Source organism: Petaurus breviceps, unplaced genomic scaffold (assembly GCF_028583685.1).
Source record: "Petaurus breviceps papuanus isolate PSGF00001 unplaced genomic scaffold, PetGlider_PUasm1.0 207, whole genome shotgun sequence".
NCBI classification, from domain to species: domain Eukaryota; kingdom Metazoa; phylum Chordata; class Mammalia; order Diprotodontia; family Petauridae; genus Petaurus; species Petaurus breviceps.
The window spans coordinates 29,292,542-29,309,865 of NW_027185850.1; the positions used below are offsets into that span (position 1 = coordinate 29,292,542).

General features: G+C 45.5%; 2 protein-coding genes across 2 annotated transcripts in view; both read right to left on the minus strand.

Annotated features, from left to right (window-relative positions):
• Window positions 1-17,324, minus strand: part of LOC138165037 (cytochrome b-c1 complex subunit 6, mitochondrial-like) — a 289,794-nt gene that overhangs the window by 194,990 nt on the left and 77,480 nt on the right. The gene's annotated exons all lie outside the window — the stretch shown is intronic.
• Window positions 1,547-17,324, minus strand: part of LOC138165029 (nuclear autoantigenic sperm protein-like) — a 570,370-nt gene continuing 554,592 nt past the window's right edge. Inside the window, exon 17 of the mRNA XM_069093096.1 lies at window positions 1,547-1,600. The gene's annotated coding sequence lies outside the window, so the exon portion shown is untranslated. The remainder of the gene's footprint in view (window positions 1,601-17,324) is intronic.

A 17,324-nucleotide genomic window follows, 5' to 3' on the forward strand; every position in this document is an offset into this window, starting at 1 on the left:
AGGAAGGGAAAGAAGAAGGGAGGAAGGAAAGAGTTTTTATTAAGTCCTTACTCATAAGGTATGGGCTTTGGGAGCCCCCTCAAGCTTTCCTTGAGTCCTTGAGGTACACTCTGGGAACCTCCCTTGGACTCTTGGGAGCCAGCTCTGGGAACCTCCCTTGGACTCTTGATTAAATTGTCTCATTTGATGAGGCATTTGCATGAGGCAGTGGGCCTTGCATTGTGGTTGGGCCTAGTTACTAACTTCTAACTACTAGCCTAGTTACTAGCCTAGCCCTCCATTGTTCATCTACCTCCCACCCTTAATTGACCTCATTAACTCCTCCTGAAGACCCTCCCCAAACTCCTCCTCTAGACCACCCCTAGATTCCTCCCACAAGTTTCTGTATATAAGACCCCATCTCACACCATAGAATAGTGAGAGCACCATAGAATGATCTCCCACAGACTTACTCTGTGTCTAATGCAAGCGAACTTTTAATAAACTTTACTTTTCTTTGGCTGAGAGGAGACTTGAGTGGAATTCATTCGGCACGACCCGGCATGTTGGTATTTGGGGGTCTCCAGAGCAACCCTAACCCTCTTAGTGGGTAGGTAAGCTCTTCACTTACTACCTGCTAAGAGCTGTGCTTAGCACTGGGGATACACATCTAAAAGTGAGACTGGCCCTGCTCTTGGAAAAAAGAGGATACCCACACAGGGGAATGGAGGAAATCAAAGGCAGAGAATCTGGAGAGTTCTGGGGATGGTGAGGTCAGCCATTAGTGGGTCAACTGACAGAACCTTCCCTGGGACCATGGTGGTCCTGATCTGATTACTGTGCTGACAGGATTAGGGGATGTCGGTGGGATGACTGCTGGATATGAAAGTGGACTGATTGGTCTTGGGGGCTTTCTTCAGGTATCTGAAGGACTGTTGTGGGAAGGAAAGTTCTCCTTGTTTTAAATGGCCCCAGAGGACAGACCTCAGAGCAGTAGAGAAAGGTTTCTGAGAGGCCTATTTAGGCTGGGTGTTGGATGACCTTTTCCACTCTGAAAGTCCTCCCAGAATGGAAGGGCTGCTCCCAGAGTTGGTTAACACCCCCTCCCTAGACATCTTCAAGCAGAGTTTGTGAATGTCCTGGAGAGGTTTTGGTTCAAGTTGAAGGTCCCTCCCTCCCAACTTGCAAATCCTTTGACTCTCTTGTTTCCAAATCTGGGCCAGACCCAAGGACAGGACAGATAGTATGGGCTGTTGGAGGAGTTAGGGATGGCCTCTCTAGGCAGTTTGTCCGCAGGGTAGGGCAGGAGTTCCAAAGTACAGCAGATTCACTTTGGGTCTGATCTGGAAGTGCTGATCCTGGTGGGGAGAAGCCAAAAAGTGACCAGGGTGGGGAGCTGGATCTGATGCTTTTAACCACCCACCAGACTGGAATCCAAAGCTTTGAAGGCATTTGCTGTGGTTCTATCCTTCTCAAAAAGGAAGGGTCAACAAACTTGTCCATTTCTACTCCTTGTTAGAGGGGTGTGGGCAGCGAGCATTACACGGGTTGTCACTCCCTGTGCTAATTAGTTTTGCTGACTTTTTTTTTTTTTTTTTTTTTTTTTTTTTTTTTTTGTTATCTGGACTGGCTTGCTGGGCAGGGGAGGCGGAAGGAATTATTCCTAAATGGTGGTGATAGAAAAAGAAAAGTCTAAAGAACAAATTCTTAGGGGGATCAGAGAAGGCCTAATGTAGGAAATGTCACTTGATTTGAGTTTTAAAAAACCTTTAAGGCTCAGGTGAGGAGGAAATGGATTCATCCCTTCATTCAATAAGCATTTATTAATCACCTGTTGTTGTTATTGTTGGATTGTTTGAGTCACGTCCAACTCTTGGGTGACCCCATTAAGGGTTTTCTTGGCAAAAACACTGGAGTATACCTACCATACTCTGGAGAGGCTAGCTAGGTGGCACAGTAGACAGAGCACAGGTCCTGGAATCAGGAAGACCTGAGGGAAAAACTGGCCTCAAATACTCACTAGCTGTGTGACCCTGGGCAAGTCACTTAACCCTGTGTGCCTCAGTTTCCTCATCTGTAAAATGAGCTGGAAAAGGAAATGGCAAGCCACTCTAGTGTCTCTGCCAAGAAAACCCCTAATGGGGTTACCAAGAATCAGACACAATTGAAAAACTATTAAATTATTGTTCTAGATACCATGTTGGAGACTGGAAATACAGAGGCAAAACCTAAATGGTCCCCACCCTCAAAGAACTTATGCTAGAAGACCCCCCTGTTCCAGGGTCAAGCTCAAAGGCCTCACTCAGTTCTGGAGGAGCCTGGAGACTAAAGGGGTATACTCCAGCTCTCTTGTTTTCTCATACTCTCTGGCTTTTTATATCCTGAAGACCAGAGCCTCAGGGAAATCACTTAAAGCCTGGGTTTGGCTCATAGCTAGGGTATTCCCCAAAAAAGGGGAGTGGAAAGGTACCCAGTACATACCATGAATCCCTTATTAGACAGTTATCTATTTCCTCCACACAAAAGAAATGCTTAACTCAAAACATTCACAAATAAACATTAATAAAGACTTCAACAAGCAGCAGCAAGAACTGTTAACTACTGTTACCCTCTCCCTGGAGACTACTTAAAACACTAAAATAAGAGACATTTTTGTGAGACTGCTGACTTGACATTTTCACCTCACCTCGACCCTGCACTGTCCAAACGAATCCTTCAAGGTCCACATCAGGCCTTGAGCTCAGCAGCCTCTCTGTGGCTATCTTTTCCTCAAAGAAATAGATGTAGGAAGTACTTCCCTTAATATGGTTGGCACGAGGGACCTAAGAGTTCCCAACCTGTTGAACTCTCAAGGTTGCTTCCCAGGCTGTGAAAATATCCATGTCATGATGCCTCCTGGGCTCAGGAAGCAACTAGGACTTTGAGATAGGTTCTTAAACTTACTTAGGCCAGCTTCCATGCACAAAGGTTTTACTGCTTCTGTCAGATTGGGAAGGATCCTCCCTACCCCTACACTTCATGGGAAATTCAGGAAGAGGTCAAATGAGAGACCCAGAGACAGAGAAACAGAGAAAAAAAAGACAAATGTGGGGTTGGGTAAGGCCTAGAGGGCAGGTCCACTCTCCTTAATATCTACTGAGTGGGCAGCCTTTTCTGGTTTAGTGATTAACCTTTTCTGAGGCAGTCATGCCAGTAGTAAGTGATAGAGTAAGGACTAGAATCCAGTCCTTACCCCAGGTTTTGGGCATCATGTTTAAGATCCCCTGTCCAGGTGGAGAGCCCCTCTGGGCTCTGGCCTCACCCTGTAATCCAATCTTAATTCATTCATACCCATGCCTTTGCTCCTGCCCACCCTTATCCTGCCCATTCTTCAGGGTCCATTCTCCAAGGCCCATCTCAAACCTCCCTTTCTCTAGGAAGTCTTTTCCAACTTCTCCTAACCCCAGTGGTTTCTCCTCTAGTCTCCCCATCCTCTTAACACAGTCTAGAATCACAATAGGTTTTCTTGGTTTCTGTGTTACATTACTCATTGATGTCTAAGACTCTTAGATTCTTTTCAGGTTTACTGGAATGAATGAATGAAAAAAATGTTTAAATATTTGTTAATGCCATTTACTAATGACAGCAGTGTTGGAGATACAAATACAAAAATGGGACCGACCCTGCCCTTAAGGAGCTTACATTCTAAAATAGGGGAAGACGATATATGGGGAGAGATGGCTAGAGAGCCTGGGCAGTCCCAGAGATGGTGAGTGCAGTAATAGGGCAGCCAATTGACACACAAGCAAGGGTAATATTGATCTGGTGACTGTGCCCAGATCAGGAGGTGGAGGAAGAGGTTCTGAAGCACATGTGTGACAGCAGGGCAGATGGCAAGATGGCCCTGGGTAAACAGCTAGATGAATTTTGAAGCATTCACTCATTGATGCGCCCAATCACACCTAGCTTTGTATCATCTACATAAAGCTTGCAGAGGTCACACCCACTCTTCAAGGAAGCATGTTAGTCAACAAGCATTTATTAAGGGCCTACTGCATGTCAGCCATTAGAATAGTACATGGATTATTATCATTATTAGTCATTCAAATAAGCAAATGAAAATGAAAATTTTTTGAAACAGACATTGAGTTCTAATGGAATTAGAAATTCTAATGGAAATTTAATGATCGCCACAAGGGGAAGGCCAAAGGAGCCTAGGAACCATATCAGCCAGGAAGCATTTGCTCTCCTTGCCACACTGAGAGATGTGGGGGCCAAAGGCAACACAACTCTAGAATATGAAACTCATTTATAAAACATTATGCGAAAAGATGGCAGAAGGATACCAGAAATATTACTTCACAAAATAGCAAAGACCAGCAGAGGGGAAAATGGACCTGAAGAAAGGTTGGCATTAGACTCCATAAACCAGCTCACCTAAAGAACCTTTATTTATGAAACAAAAAGGGGGGACATCAAAGAGAAGGAAAATGGAACAGATCTGCCAGTGTTTCTATGGCAACCCAATCTTATGGTCCACATTTAGAGTGTTAACCACTTGGTACCCAGTGATGGAGAGTATGATCAAGAGGAAATGGTAAGAGTAGCTAGCTGGATCTGAGCAAGCAGAAAGGAATCTGACGGGAGCTAGAAGTTTTGAGGGCACTGACAGATTAATTCTTAAAGTATCAGAAGGAGGAGAAACTATGGAATGCCTTGAAAAACTCAAGGAACATAGATTAGATATAGGGAAGATATCAATATTAACTAACTTTTGCTGAATTTCTCAGTTCTGTAAAGTCCTTATGAGAATGAGCCCAATATGTGTCAAGGGTATCCTTGAAAAAAGCATGAGAAAGGAACAGATAAACCCCCGCCCCCACCTCCTGATCTGGACACAGTCACCAGATCAATATTACCCTTGCTTGTGTGTCAATTGGCTGCCCTATTACTCCACTCACCATCTCTGGGACTGCCCAGGCTCTCTAGCCACCTCTCCCCATATATCATCTTCTTCTGTTTTAGAATGTAAGCTTCTTGAGGGCAGGATGGTCCCATTTTTGTATTTGTATCTCCAACACTGATGTCATTAGTAAATGGCATTAACAGATAAAATAATTTGTAAATGATTTTCAATAGCACACATTTTTAGCCACACAATTGACTAAAAGGTAGGCAGAATATAAATGTGATCCCACTATTTACTGATTGTTAATTTTTTAAAAAACATTTGATTCTAAAACTTTGAATTCCAGGTTCCCTCCCTTCCTCCCTCATCACCCACGCTTACTGGGAAGATAAGCAATTCAATATAGGTTGTACATGTGTAGCTATGCAAAACATTTCCATGGTGGATATATTGTGAAAGACTGACTATATTTCCCTCTATCTTATCCCACCCCCCATTTGTTCTATTCTCTACTTTGACCCTGTCCCTTTTCAAAAGTGTGTGCTTCTAACTACCCTCTCCCCCCCCCCCAGCCTACCCTCCCTTCCATCATTTCCTCCTCTCATTCTCTTACCCCCTACTCTCCTGTAGGGTGAGATACCCTATTTAGTGTGTATGTCATTCGCTTTCTAAGCCAAATTCAATGAAAGTAAGGTTGACTCATTCCCTTTTGCCTTCCTGTTCTTCCCCTCCATTGTAATAGTTTTCCCTTGCCCCTTCTATGTGAGATAATTTACCCCATTCTGTCTCTCCCCACCTCCTCTCATTATATTCCTCTCTCACCTCTCAATTTCACCTTTTAAGTAACTGATTGTTAATTATATAGAAGCATTTGATTTTGTGTAATAAAACAGATCTCTTCTCCAATCAGGTGTCTCCTACTCTCAAAGATCTACAAGCTCTTCCATATGGATGTAGCCCATCCACTGATGTCAATTGCAGCTCATCCCTGTCCGCCGAATCTGTGCCTTGATTGTTAATGTCCTCTTATAAACTCCCCATTGAAGGTCCACCAAGTAAGCTGAGGGGGAAAAGGTCTTGCTTGCCTTCTCTTGACTTTCTGAGGAAGTCAGTAGAGCATATAGCCTGTCCATTGGCTTTCCCTCCATCTGACCAATTGACCCACTTCATTTTCATCCACACCTTTCTCTGTTGGCATCCTTCACTCCAGTTCCTCTTCATAGGTGGTTATTAGTCATAGGTTGTAGCCTTCTTATCTTTACCCCACGTCTAACAAAATCACAGAAGATGCCTTGAAAGCTGTAACAACAGGGGTGATGTGCTTATGTAAAAATCAGACCATATTTCTGGATAGATGCAATCCCAGAGACAATTTTCTTCAGTAATTTCAGGAAGGCAGTAACAAGGGAGGAATCAGGAAAGGCTTCTTGAAAAAAGTGGCCCTTGAACTGAGCCTTGGAGGAAACTAAGGGGTCCAAATGGCAGTTATAAGGAGAGCATTCCAGGTACAGGGAATAATCTAAACCACAGGTTCCCAAACTTATTTGGCCTACTGCCCCTTTTCAAAAAAAAATATTACTCAACTCCATCCCCTCTCCTCCCCCCCAGAAATCTACTTTCTTTAACTCTTTAATGTCTTTTTAAAAATTTGTGTCATTAAAAAAATGTAATAACATCTTAAATTTAAAAATTTATTGTTAATTTGCGGGTTTTTTCATGTAATTGTATGGTATCATATTGTAAACAAGCCATTACATGAACATATTCCTGCTGATGCATGCTGGAATTCCTGACAATGTGAAACACTGTAGCTTGTCTACCAGCACTTGCTTGTTAAGACCTGGTGGAAGACTTAACCACTGATAGGTTGTAACTTGCATTTTGTGTGTTTATATGGAAAACAATGTAATCATTATGACTTTAACTCTGTTGCACAGCAGATGAAACATGTAGGAACAGTTTTTCAAATCTCTTCTCTTCTTTCCTTATGCTTCCACCACCTCCCTATTTTTATTCAATGCCCTTCAATTGTACATGAGGCTACTACTGCCCCCCTGAATTGTTCCAGCATCCCCCCCAGGGTGTAGCATCACCTACTCTAAGAACCTATGCAAAGATACAGAGACAGGAGATGGCATATTATGTAAGTAGGAAAAACAAAAATGGCCAGAGCCCAGTTTGTAATAAGCCCAGAAAGAGAGGCTGGAGCCAAATTGTAAGGAGCTTTAAAAGTCAAATGGAGGAGTTTTTATTGAATCTTAGAGACAACAGGGAACCACTGGAGGTTTTTGGGAAAGGAGGGACACGGTCAGATTTGTACTTTAGGAATATCAATTTGGCAGCAACATGGATGGATTGGAGAAGTGAATGACTAGAGACAAAGAGACCAGTCAATAGTCTAAGGCAAGAGGTCATGAGGGTCTGAACTAGAGTGAATGGGATGAGAAAGGGACAGATGCTAGAGACAGCAAGGAAGAAGGATCCCAAGACTTAACATCTGATTGGTTGTGGAATAATAGGGAGAAAGAGGAGTAAGTGTTGAGCTGAGGATCACTTCTAGGTTTTTATACCAGAGTTCATGAGCTAGCAAGCACCAAGATACGTCTGTGCTTATGCCCAGCTCTGAGCTAAACACCAAGGATACAACGAAAGGTAAAAAATAGTCCCCACTCTCAAGGACTTCGTGAGGGAGACAACGTACAAAGCCAGGCACAAATAAGCAACAGAAAGGATAGAACAGAAATAACCACCAGAGGGAAAACACTGTCATTAAGGGGGATCAGGAAAGGCTTCTTGGGCTAGGGCTAAAAAACAGAAGAATGATGGCACCCTGGAAAGAAACAAGGAAATCAGGAAAATTGACTCACCTCTGGACGTGGTGTTTTGTTGTTCAGGCATTTTCAGTTGTGTCTAACTCTTTGTGACTTCTTGGGGGGGGGGCAGTTTCTTGGCAAAAATACTGAAGTGGTTTGCCATTTCCCTCTCCAGCTCATTTTATAGATGAGGAACCAGTATCCTCCTGGAGGGCAGTCTAATTCTTGCTTTATGTTCCTGTCGAATGGTCAAATCAAATGAACAATCATTTATCCAAATGTGTTAAGCTTTGGGAATATAATAAGCAAAAAAAGAGGTTCCTGCCTTCAAGGAGCTCATATTCAAATAGGGGAAGACCACATATAAAGGGGAGCTGAAAGAGGAAGAGGGGAAAGCTCCTGCATGGGTGAATGGTAGAGAAAGAAGTCTGGAGAGTCAGGAGCACAGACAAGAGAGGAATGAAGGAGTGAGCATGGCTGGCCTGGCAGAACCTGATATGGAGCTTGATACACAGTAGACATGTAATAAATGCTTTCAGTTGATTGAAGAGGAGTGGGAGAAAGATAATGAGTTCTATTTGGGACACATTGAGTTTGAGCTTCCAATGGGACATGCAAGTGAAGATTCCAGCAGACCACTGGACAATGAGGACTGGCACACAGAAGAGAGACCGAGGCTGGATATAAGGGTCTGGGAGTCATCCACCTAGAGGTGATAAGTGAACTCATGGGAGCTGATGAGAACACTTACTGAAAGAATGAAGAGAAAGAAAAGAAGGGCCAGGGCAGCCTTGGGGAATGCCCACAGTGGGGACATGACATGAATGAAGATTCATTCCATCAAGGAGACAGAGGGAGTGATGGGACAGGCAGGAGGAACACCAGGAGACAATAATATCATGAAAACTCAGGGTGGAGAGACTTTCCAAGAGGAATAGGTGACCAGCAGCATCCGAGGCTGCAGAGGCCAAGGAGGGTGGAGTCAAGAGGCAGTCAAGAGATCATGCTCGGCTTAGAGACAGCAGCATTCAAATGATGAGTTGGAAGTCAGATTGCAAGGGGCTGAGAAGTGATTGGAAGATGAAGAGTAGAGACAGTGAGTATAGATGGCCCTTTCTAGGTGGAAGGGGATGATCGGGGAATCCCAATTTGCTGGACTGGGGGTTCCTTCCCATGGAACTGGACATAAGCTCTGTCCCTTTTGTGAAGGACATGCACCTTATTGGGATAAACCACCAACTTCCAGTTGGTCCTCAATGATTTGGGGCTGTCTTGAAGACAAATGGAGCCTACACAAGGAAACAGACTCTTGTGGAGAAGCCCCTTCCCATCATGGGTTCTCAGAATGGTTGAAATGATTGCCTGCTCTCTTTTGGAGCTCTGATCCACTGGGCCTTTATTCTAGTACATTCCTTCTCTTGGGCTTCTGGCAATGGAGGGAGAGGGGAGGAGACACTGTGGCATACTTGAGAAGCACATACTGATGGAAATCAGCCTGTCCTTGCCTAGGCAGGCCCAAGATGCCTCAAGTCTCTGGCTGTCCTCTTTGGCTTTCTGTCCCCTCCTCCAAGCAGATTTCATTGACTGGTAATCTTGAGGAATGAACAATTCCAGCTTTGGCATGAACCTCATGGGTGCAGAGTTACTGAGTTCCTAAGTGAGGAACCAGCTGCTAGGGGGAGAAGAAAGATTTCATCAAAAGCACAATGCTTCTTGAAGAAAATGGGGACCACTGACAAGAGAAATCAGTAGCACCAGATGAAAGAAAGTCAGGTGATTAGGACCTGGACAGCTGCTCAGCCAGGCCAGCTCTGAGGTGAATGGGAAAGAACTGCCCTGCAGGTTCACATAGGGCCTTTGCCATCTGGGGAGGATGAGAAGTGTAAGCGCTAGCCCAAATGTTTGATGTTTCTGTATTGCTTCAAGCATACCTTGGAGCTCCTAGACACTTAGGTACTTTGTTGGGGTGAGGGTTGGGGAAAGGAAACAAATATCAAATACCTCTACTGTACATTGAGTATTTTTCCTAGAAGGGACTGTCAGATTCATGTTGGGGGAGACTCCTAGGCATGAGCTACACCAACATTTTATGTTAGCAATTTCCTCAGAATTTTACTCTGGGTTGAGGCAGAAGTAGAGTAAGAGAAACCTTTTGAAGTTCCTCCAGCATGAACCTGTGTCTTTGTGAACCCAGAGTCACACTCACCTTGTTGGGGGCACCACAAGACATAGCGTGACATACTGTAGGAGTCTGGCTATGAAAGGGAGGAAAGATAGAGGAAGAAAGATTGAGGGGATGGTAGGGTCAAGACAAAGATTTTTAAGGATAGGAGAGATCTGGGCATTTTTGTGGGCAGCAGGGAAGGAGCCAGTGAACAAGGAGAGGTGGGAAGAAACAGAGGAGAGTGAAGAGAGACAGAGAGAGGGAAGGAGTGGAGAGAAAGAGATAAGAGGAGGAGGCAAAGGAGGAGAGGGGGAGAGAGAGAGAGAGAGAGAGAGAGAGAGAGAGAGAGAGAGAGAGAGAGAGAGATCAAAGTCAATCAATATTAAATGCCTGCTCTGTGCTAAGCACTCTGGATATAGAAAGAGGCAAAAGACAATCCCTGACCTCAAGGAGCTCGTAATCTAATGGGGGAGACAACATGGAAGCAAAGATAGACAGAGCAAGCTATCTACAGATTGAATAGGAAATAATTAACAGAGGGAAGTTTCCATTTATCTTCAAGACAATCCCTTGTCACTGAGGACCAATTGGGAGTTGCTGGTTTATCCCAATAATTAACCCTAGACTTAAGAGGGATTGGGAAAGGCTTTCTGTAGAAAGTGGGACTTTAGTTGGGATTTAACGGAAACCAGGGAGGTCAGTAGTAGACACTGAGGAGGGAGAGTGTTTGAGGTGTAGTAGACAACCAGAGAGAATGCTCAGAGCTGAAATGTAGTGTCCTGTTAGTGGAATATTCAAGAGAACAGCATCCCATGTTAGGGATCAAAGTAGAAGAAGACTGGACCAGGCTTGAATGCCAAACAGAAGAACCTGGTAGGTTGAAGAAAAGCAAATACTAAGTGCATCTACTGCTCAAGTAGTCCTTGAGTTTCTGGGAAATAAGTGGCAGTGCCCAGATAGGGAAGGGAGGGGAGTCCCTCTATGGAAAGATACACTAATCTTGTCATTATCAAGAAGCCAAGTAGTTCCAATAAGAGCCAGGGTCATTCCAAAGATATCAGTCCAGCAAACCAGGCAGGAAAAGCTAAATGGAGAGAGAATCCGTGTTCCCCAGGTCACAGCACACTCATCTGAGTCCATAGTGAGGCAGGGCTCTGCAATGGAAAAAGAATGAGCTGGGCCCCAAACTGAACCAGAGGAGGAGGAGGAGATCAGGGTGTGGCATGTATGGAAATTGCATTGTTTTCAGGGATACCACATGGCTTCCTGCTACAAAAGCCCATACTCAACCCCAGTATTTTCCCAATGAGGTCAGTAGGGCCTCAAATGATGCAATATCCAGGGCAACGGGGAAACTGCAGGCATCAGCAGAGGGCGCCACATTTCCTATGATGACTTGAGTGGAGGGAGGGGTGGGAAAGACCTCTTGGCTAGAGTCATTAAAGGAGGTGAAGTGACTGTACAATAGGAACAGACCCATTTAGTGTTTCTTTGGTATCCATGAAATCCTAAAAGCCCTCTAGAAAGGCTGCCCATAGATCATTTATGAAGGGTGCATGGAAGTCTATGGACAAGAATGGCCCAGGAGAAAGTATGGATGAGACGAGATATGTAACAGTTGAAAGAGTAGCAACACCTATGAAATCAAGAGGCCATTAATGCATTATATAGCCTGCCTCTGCCACTCACGTTCAGATTATTGGCGGTGACATCATCTCTTTAAATTTACATATAATAACCCCCACCAATGTATCCCTATTCCAGACCAGACTAGATGACACATGAATTCAGAGCAAAAGGCATTTAACAAAATAGAGGAGCAAGGTCAATACTAAGCAACTGAATCTCAGAATAAACATTCTCTGTACCTGCCATGCCCCCTGCCTACAGGAGAACTCTAGTCAACTCCCCAGTGAATCCCTCTGTCTCCCCAGCTTAGGAGGAAGAGAACATGGACAGATCACTTAAAGCACTAGAGTCAAAGATTAGAGTCCAAAGCTGTTTTGTTTAATCATTCTCTTTCAATCATGATATGGCAGTCTAGAAAGCTATGACTTCCCTAAGAGTGGCAGCCTAGAGAGTAGTGACTTATGGGGCTTCCAGATGCCATTTCCAGTTCTGGGCTGCCACCTCTGCTGCTCCTGGTCTTCCTGAGACACTCTCAGGGGCTTCTTTTCTATCCTTTTAAACCTATTGTATTGGACTGCTCCTTGAATGGAACTTAGTGATGCTACCATGTTAGATTTGCACACAGCTTTTTGGAAAATTGAGTCCAGGGAATTTGCCCCAGTGAGTGAGGCTTCCTTGGCTCACAAATTTTGTATGAATGAAGCCAGTTCACACATATAACCTCGATACAAATCAGGAACAAAATGGTCCTCTTTGAAATTCTTACCTGACATCTCTAACCTTGGGCAATAGACTTCATCTATCTGAGCCCCATTTTTCTAATTCCTAAAGTGGGGCTGATAATCCTTGTCCTATTTCTCATACAGGATGCTTTTGAGGAAAGAGCTTTGCAGCTCATGTAAGGTCTAAAAATGGGTGCTAGTGTTATAAATGTTAGGGCCCCTGTAACAACAAAAATACTACTACTACTACTACTAGTAATACTACTATCACTACCACCACCACTACTACTGCTACTATACTGTAGTGCTTTAAGGTTTGCAAAGTACTTTACATGTTATCTCATCTGATCCCATTTGAAGTAGGTGATATTATTATTCCCATTTTTTCAGATGAGAAAATTGAGGTTGGGAAGTCACTTGCCCAGGATCATGAAGCTAGTAAGTATCTGAGACAGGAAATGAATTCAGGTCTTCTTGACTCCAAGTCTGCTGTTCTCTCCACTCCACTTTGAGGTGAAGCCCAATGGGGCTAGATAAAACCTGTATTATATGGTTAGGAAGCTGGAGGGCCCTGCAGCAGCCTTACACTGCCATCCAGTCAAAATGACCTTCTTCCTGCTCCTCACAGAGAACATACCATTTCCCATCTCCACACCTTTGAACTGACCTTTCCCCATGCTTGGAATGCCTTCCCTTCTTACCTGAATCTCTCTCTTCTTTCAAGATGAAGCTTAAGCACTACCTTTTGAGTGAAACCTTTCCAGATCCTGTCAACAGCAGTCTCCTCCCTCCCAAATTAACTAGTATTTAACCAGTCTGTGTATTATGTCTAACACCCTCAGAATAATTAGCTTGTTTTAAGGGGGGGGAGGGGTGTTCCTTCTTCAAGAGTTCATTTTAGATGAAAAGTTCTGAGTTTAGTTACAGTTACTCTGAACCCATAGTTAGGAAAATTCCCAATATCCAGGCAAAGGTTGGGTTCTCTGCCTACCCTTATATTTACATCTCCCTCTAGTTAGCCCTTGGTCTCTCAGTAGCTGAGTTAAAACTCAGCTTACTGGAAACAGTTAAGAAATGGAACATCAGATTCTATTAAAGTTTCTGTGGCTGGAAATGCATTGATTGGGAGGAGAACTTGGGGATGCACAGATCTTTTCTTAGGGCTTCCCTCAGCCTGGGTCCCCCTCTATAGAGCCAGTGACTCTCCTTGGTATCCACCTTCTCTGCCACAACTCATTTCCCCTTTGCTCCCTGCATACTTTCTTTTGGAATCTACACACTCAGTATCTCCCCTTTGTCTCTTCTTCTCTCCCTCCCTACTCTGAGATAACTTCTCCCTTTTATACAAATTACTTAGGGGGTGACCCAGTCTCCCACGCAGGGGCTGTGATTGACTCAAGGAGGTGTACAGGTCCTGCTCATATCCAGTTCTGACTGAGCCAATCCAAAAGTGTTCTCACCCACTCAAAGCATCAGAGCCAAATGGAGTGGTTACCACCCCAGCCTTAGTGGTGTTTGTTTATTAACTTTCTGTTTATGCTTTATATAGCATATGATATGTCCTTGCTGACTCTTATTAGGATGTCAATTCCTTTTGAGTATAGGGATTGCTGTACCCTGCCTTGTACACCTAGGTGAATGCTTGCTAATGGACTGATTGGTTGACTCAGATTGGCATCCCAATTGGCCTTCTCTGGCCCTGGAAAGGGGATCTTTAGCCATTCACCATTAGTATCTTCCTGACTCCAAAAGCCTTAGATGATCTCAGAGGAACTTCATTCATAGGTCCTTCTCATTTGGAGGGCACTGCTGGGCATTTCCCAGATCCAGTGGCTTATTGTGCCCCACAGACTCAGTCAGTCCCAGAGAAGCTGGGACAGGAGCCTGGGCCATGCAGAAGAGAAAAGGGACTGGAGTGAGTGGACACAGGGCCCTGGTCTTGTGGTCTTCAAAAGCAATGGCATGGAGAAGCCCCAGACAAAAGGAGAAACAGTGGGGAAGAGGAAAAAGCCTCTGAGATTCACAGACCTGAACTTGAATTTGCCTCTGTGGCTAGATTGCCTGGGGGAGTCTGAGCTCCTTTAACACCCCCAGGCTTCAGTTTCTTCCTCTTTAAAATGAAGGGTTTGAACTAGATGCCCAATGAGGTTCCTTCCAGCTCTAGACCAAAATCAATGGTATGATGTGTGTTTCTATCTGGTAAATCTTACAAATAAACTGCATTTAAAATGGCACGGTTATTCATCAGATCCTTCTGGCTAATTTGGGGAGAGTCCAGAGAGCATGAAGGTAATGTAGCAGAACCCAGAGGGTACATCCCAACCATCTCTGAAGGTGAGCAAGTCACTGGGGGAAGGGTGGGGGAGAGTAGGAAGAGAGAGGGAAAGGCTACAATTGCTTAACTTTTCACAGAAAGCCCAGACAATAGGCCAGGCCAGTAAAGAGCAGTTTATCCCTATGGAATTACAGGAAGATGCTGTTATTTATTCTCTGGATTTAAGTTGCACATTTTTTAACTTTCAAAGGACTGCCTGGTCAACAGCAATATCATACTATGGTACAAGTAGATAAATGAAGTCAGAAGGAAGGAAAAGAAGGGGAGGGAAGAAGAGGAAGGGAGAGAGAGAGGAGGAAAAGAGAAAAAGAGGGGGGAAGAGAAAGAGAGAGGAAAGGAGGGGAAGGGAAAGGGGGAAGGGAGCAAGTGAGAGGCAGCTCCCAAATTACCAGCCTTGTGACCCAGGACTTGGCACTCTGGGAGCTGAATTTGCTCCACGCCCAGGCCAAATATAATTCCCTAGCATGGAGGGGAGCCAGAACACCAGAGCTAACAGTCCCTACCTTTGCCAAAAGTGCCTGGGGCTGCTTAGGGACAAGCAGTGAGAACCTCACTTTTATCTCTCAACCCAAGGCAAGGAGGTAACCTCTTTTCAGGGCTGTGACTGGTCATCAAGCTAGTGCACTCATTCAATCCTGTCTCAGAGGAAGCTCCTTCCCAACCCCACAAAAAGGAGAAAAGTTTGGTCACAAATATACCTTGTCAAGCAAAACAAATTCCAGCATTAACCCTGTCCAAAAATGTATGTCTTATTCTGCCCCTTGAGTCTACCACCTTTGGGGGGGGGTAGCCTGTTTCATTGGTCCTCTGGAATCATCACTGGTCACTGCACTGATCAGAATTCCTAAAGTCTTTCCAAGGCTTTGATTGTTGTCATCATTATATAAATTGTTCTCCTTCTGCTCACTCCACTTTGCATCAGTTCATACAAGTCTTCCCTGTTTTTCTAAAACCATCCCCTTCAGAGTGGCTAGGTGGCACAATGAATAGAGCATTGGCCCTGGAGACAGGAGGACCAGAGTTCAAATCTGGCCTCAGAAACTTAACACTTACTAGCCATGTGACCTTGGGCAAGTCACTTAACCCCAATTGCCCCTCCAAACAGAAAAAAAAAAATTTAAAAAGCCATCCCCTTCATCATTTCTTATAGAACAAAAGTATCCTATGACATCCATGAACAATATTTCCCCAATTGATACCATTCCTTTTGTGTTCTCCAGAGGTCTCCTAGACCAGGACTTGGGGTCAGAAGGAGGAGGTAGAAAGGGGAATACATATTTATTAAACATCTCTTATGTGCCAGGGACTGTGTTAAATGCTTTACAATTATTTTACTTGATGCTCACAACAATCTTAGGAAGTAGATGCTATTACTATCACCCCTATTTTACGGATGCTGAAATTGAGGCAGACAAAGGTTAAATTACTTGTCCAAGATCACATAGCTAGTGTCTAATGGCAGGATTTGAATTCAGGTCTTCTTGACTGCAGGCCCAGCCCTTTACCTAACGGAAAGAGCCTTTCTAGAAGGGAGGCAATCGTGGAACATCGCTCCCGAAGGGCTTTTCCGTTAGCCAAAGTATCAGCCCAAGTGCCTTCTGCTCTCTGGGTCAAAGGAAAGAGGGTCGAAGAGAGAGCATTTAGGCCAAGTCCCGCCCCCTCACTTTAAGAAGGAGGCACCTGAGACGGGGGGGGGGGGGGGGGGGGGGGGGGGGGGGGGAAGAGGGAACTTGTCCAAGGTCACCTGGGGACCCGGAGGAAGAGCTAAGGTTTGAACCGGAGCCTTCCAGCTTGTCCAACTTTGGAAGGGCTCATCTGTCAGGGAGAGCCTTTGTTTAATAGGGTGGGCATGGGGGAGCCAGAAAAGAGACGAGTGGGTCCAAGGGCCAGCAGCCGCCTGCAGGGTCTTCCCCTTTGCTTGCTTTTCTCTTTCTCCCTCATTTTTCCGGAGTGAACAGGGACGTAGCTGGGAGAAAACAACCCCACTGGCTTGGCGGGTCAGCACGCCCTCTGCCTGGTGTGCAGCCCAAGCCTGGCTCCGGGGGCTGGCAGGGAGGCAAGCGGCCATCAGGGCAGGCTAGGACCTCTGCCAGGGATTCGGCCAGAGGCGACAGCCCGCTGCTCCCGTCCGGATCTCAGAGCCCTGCTACTTCGGTGGGTCGTTTCTCACCTCTCCCCTTCCTCGTCATCCTTGAGGTTCTCCCCACCCAAGTGGAAGTTCAGTGACTAATCTGCTCTGCAGGCAGAGGTGGGAGCAAAATGGGGGGCGGCTGCGCGCCCTCCCCCCCCCAACACTGCCCAGCAGCCCAGGGTAGGAGGGGCAGGAGGCGCGGCGGCCTCCAGGCCGGCGGCGGCGGCTGCCAACCCGAGCACAATGGGCTTTGTTACTCCTGGGGAAAGAGGAAATATAGTCGTTCTCGCCTCCTCGCACGGCATTGTCCTGGGGGCCCCAGTCACAGTTCCGGACACGGTACACATGCTATACGCGAGGGCCTTGCCCTGCTAGCCGTTATAATTGTGCCCCTGCCTCTGGGCCGCCCCGGATCCATTGAGACTGGGACACTTGGGCGTGCCTGGAGTATTAACTGGAGTCACTGGGGGAGGGAGGGGGGGATCAATGGTCCAAGGTATCCCTGCCAGAGGCTTAGCTCCCAAAGTCTACCCCCTCTGTTCCATTGAGCTAGGCCGGGCGGGACAGGGTCAGGCTTTCTGTCTCTGTCTGGTGTCTGTCTGTCTCTTTCCGTGTGTCTCTGTCTCTCTCTGTCTCTGTCCGTCTCTCTGTCTCTGTCTCTCT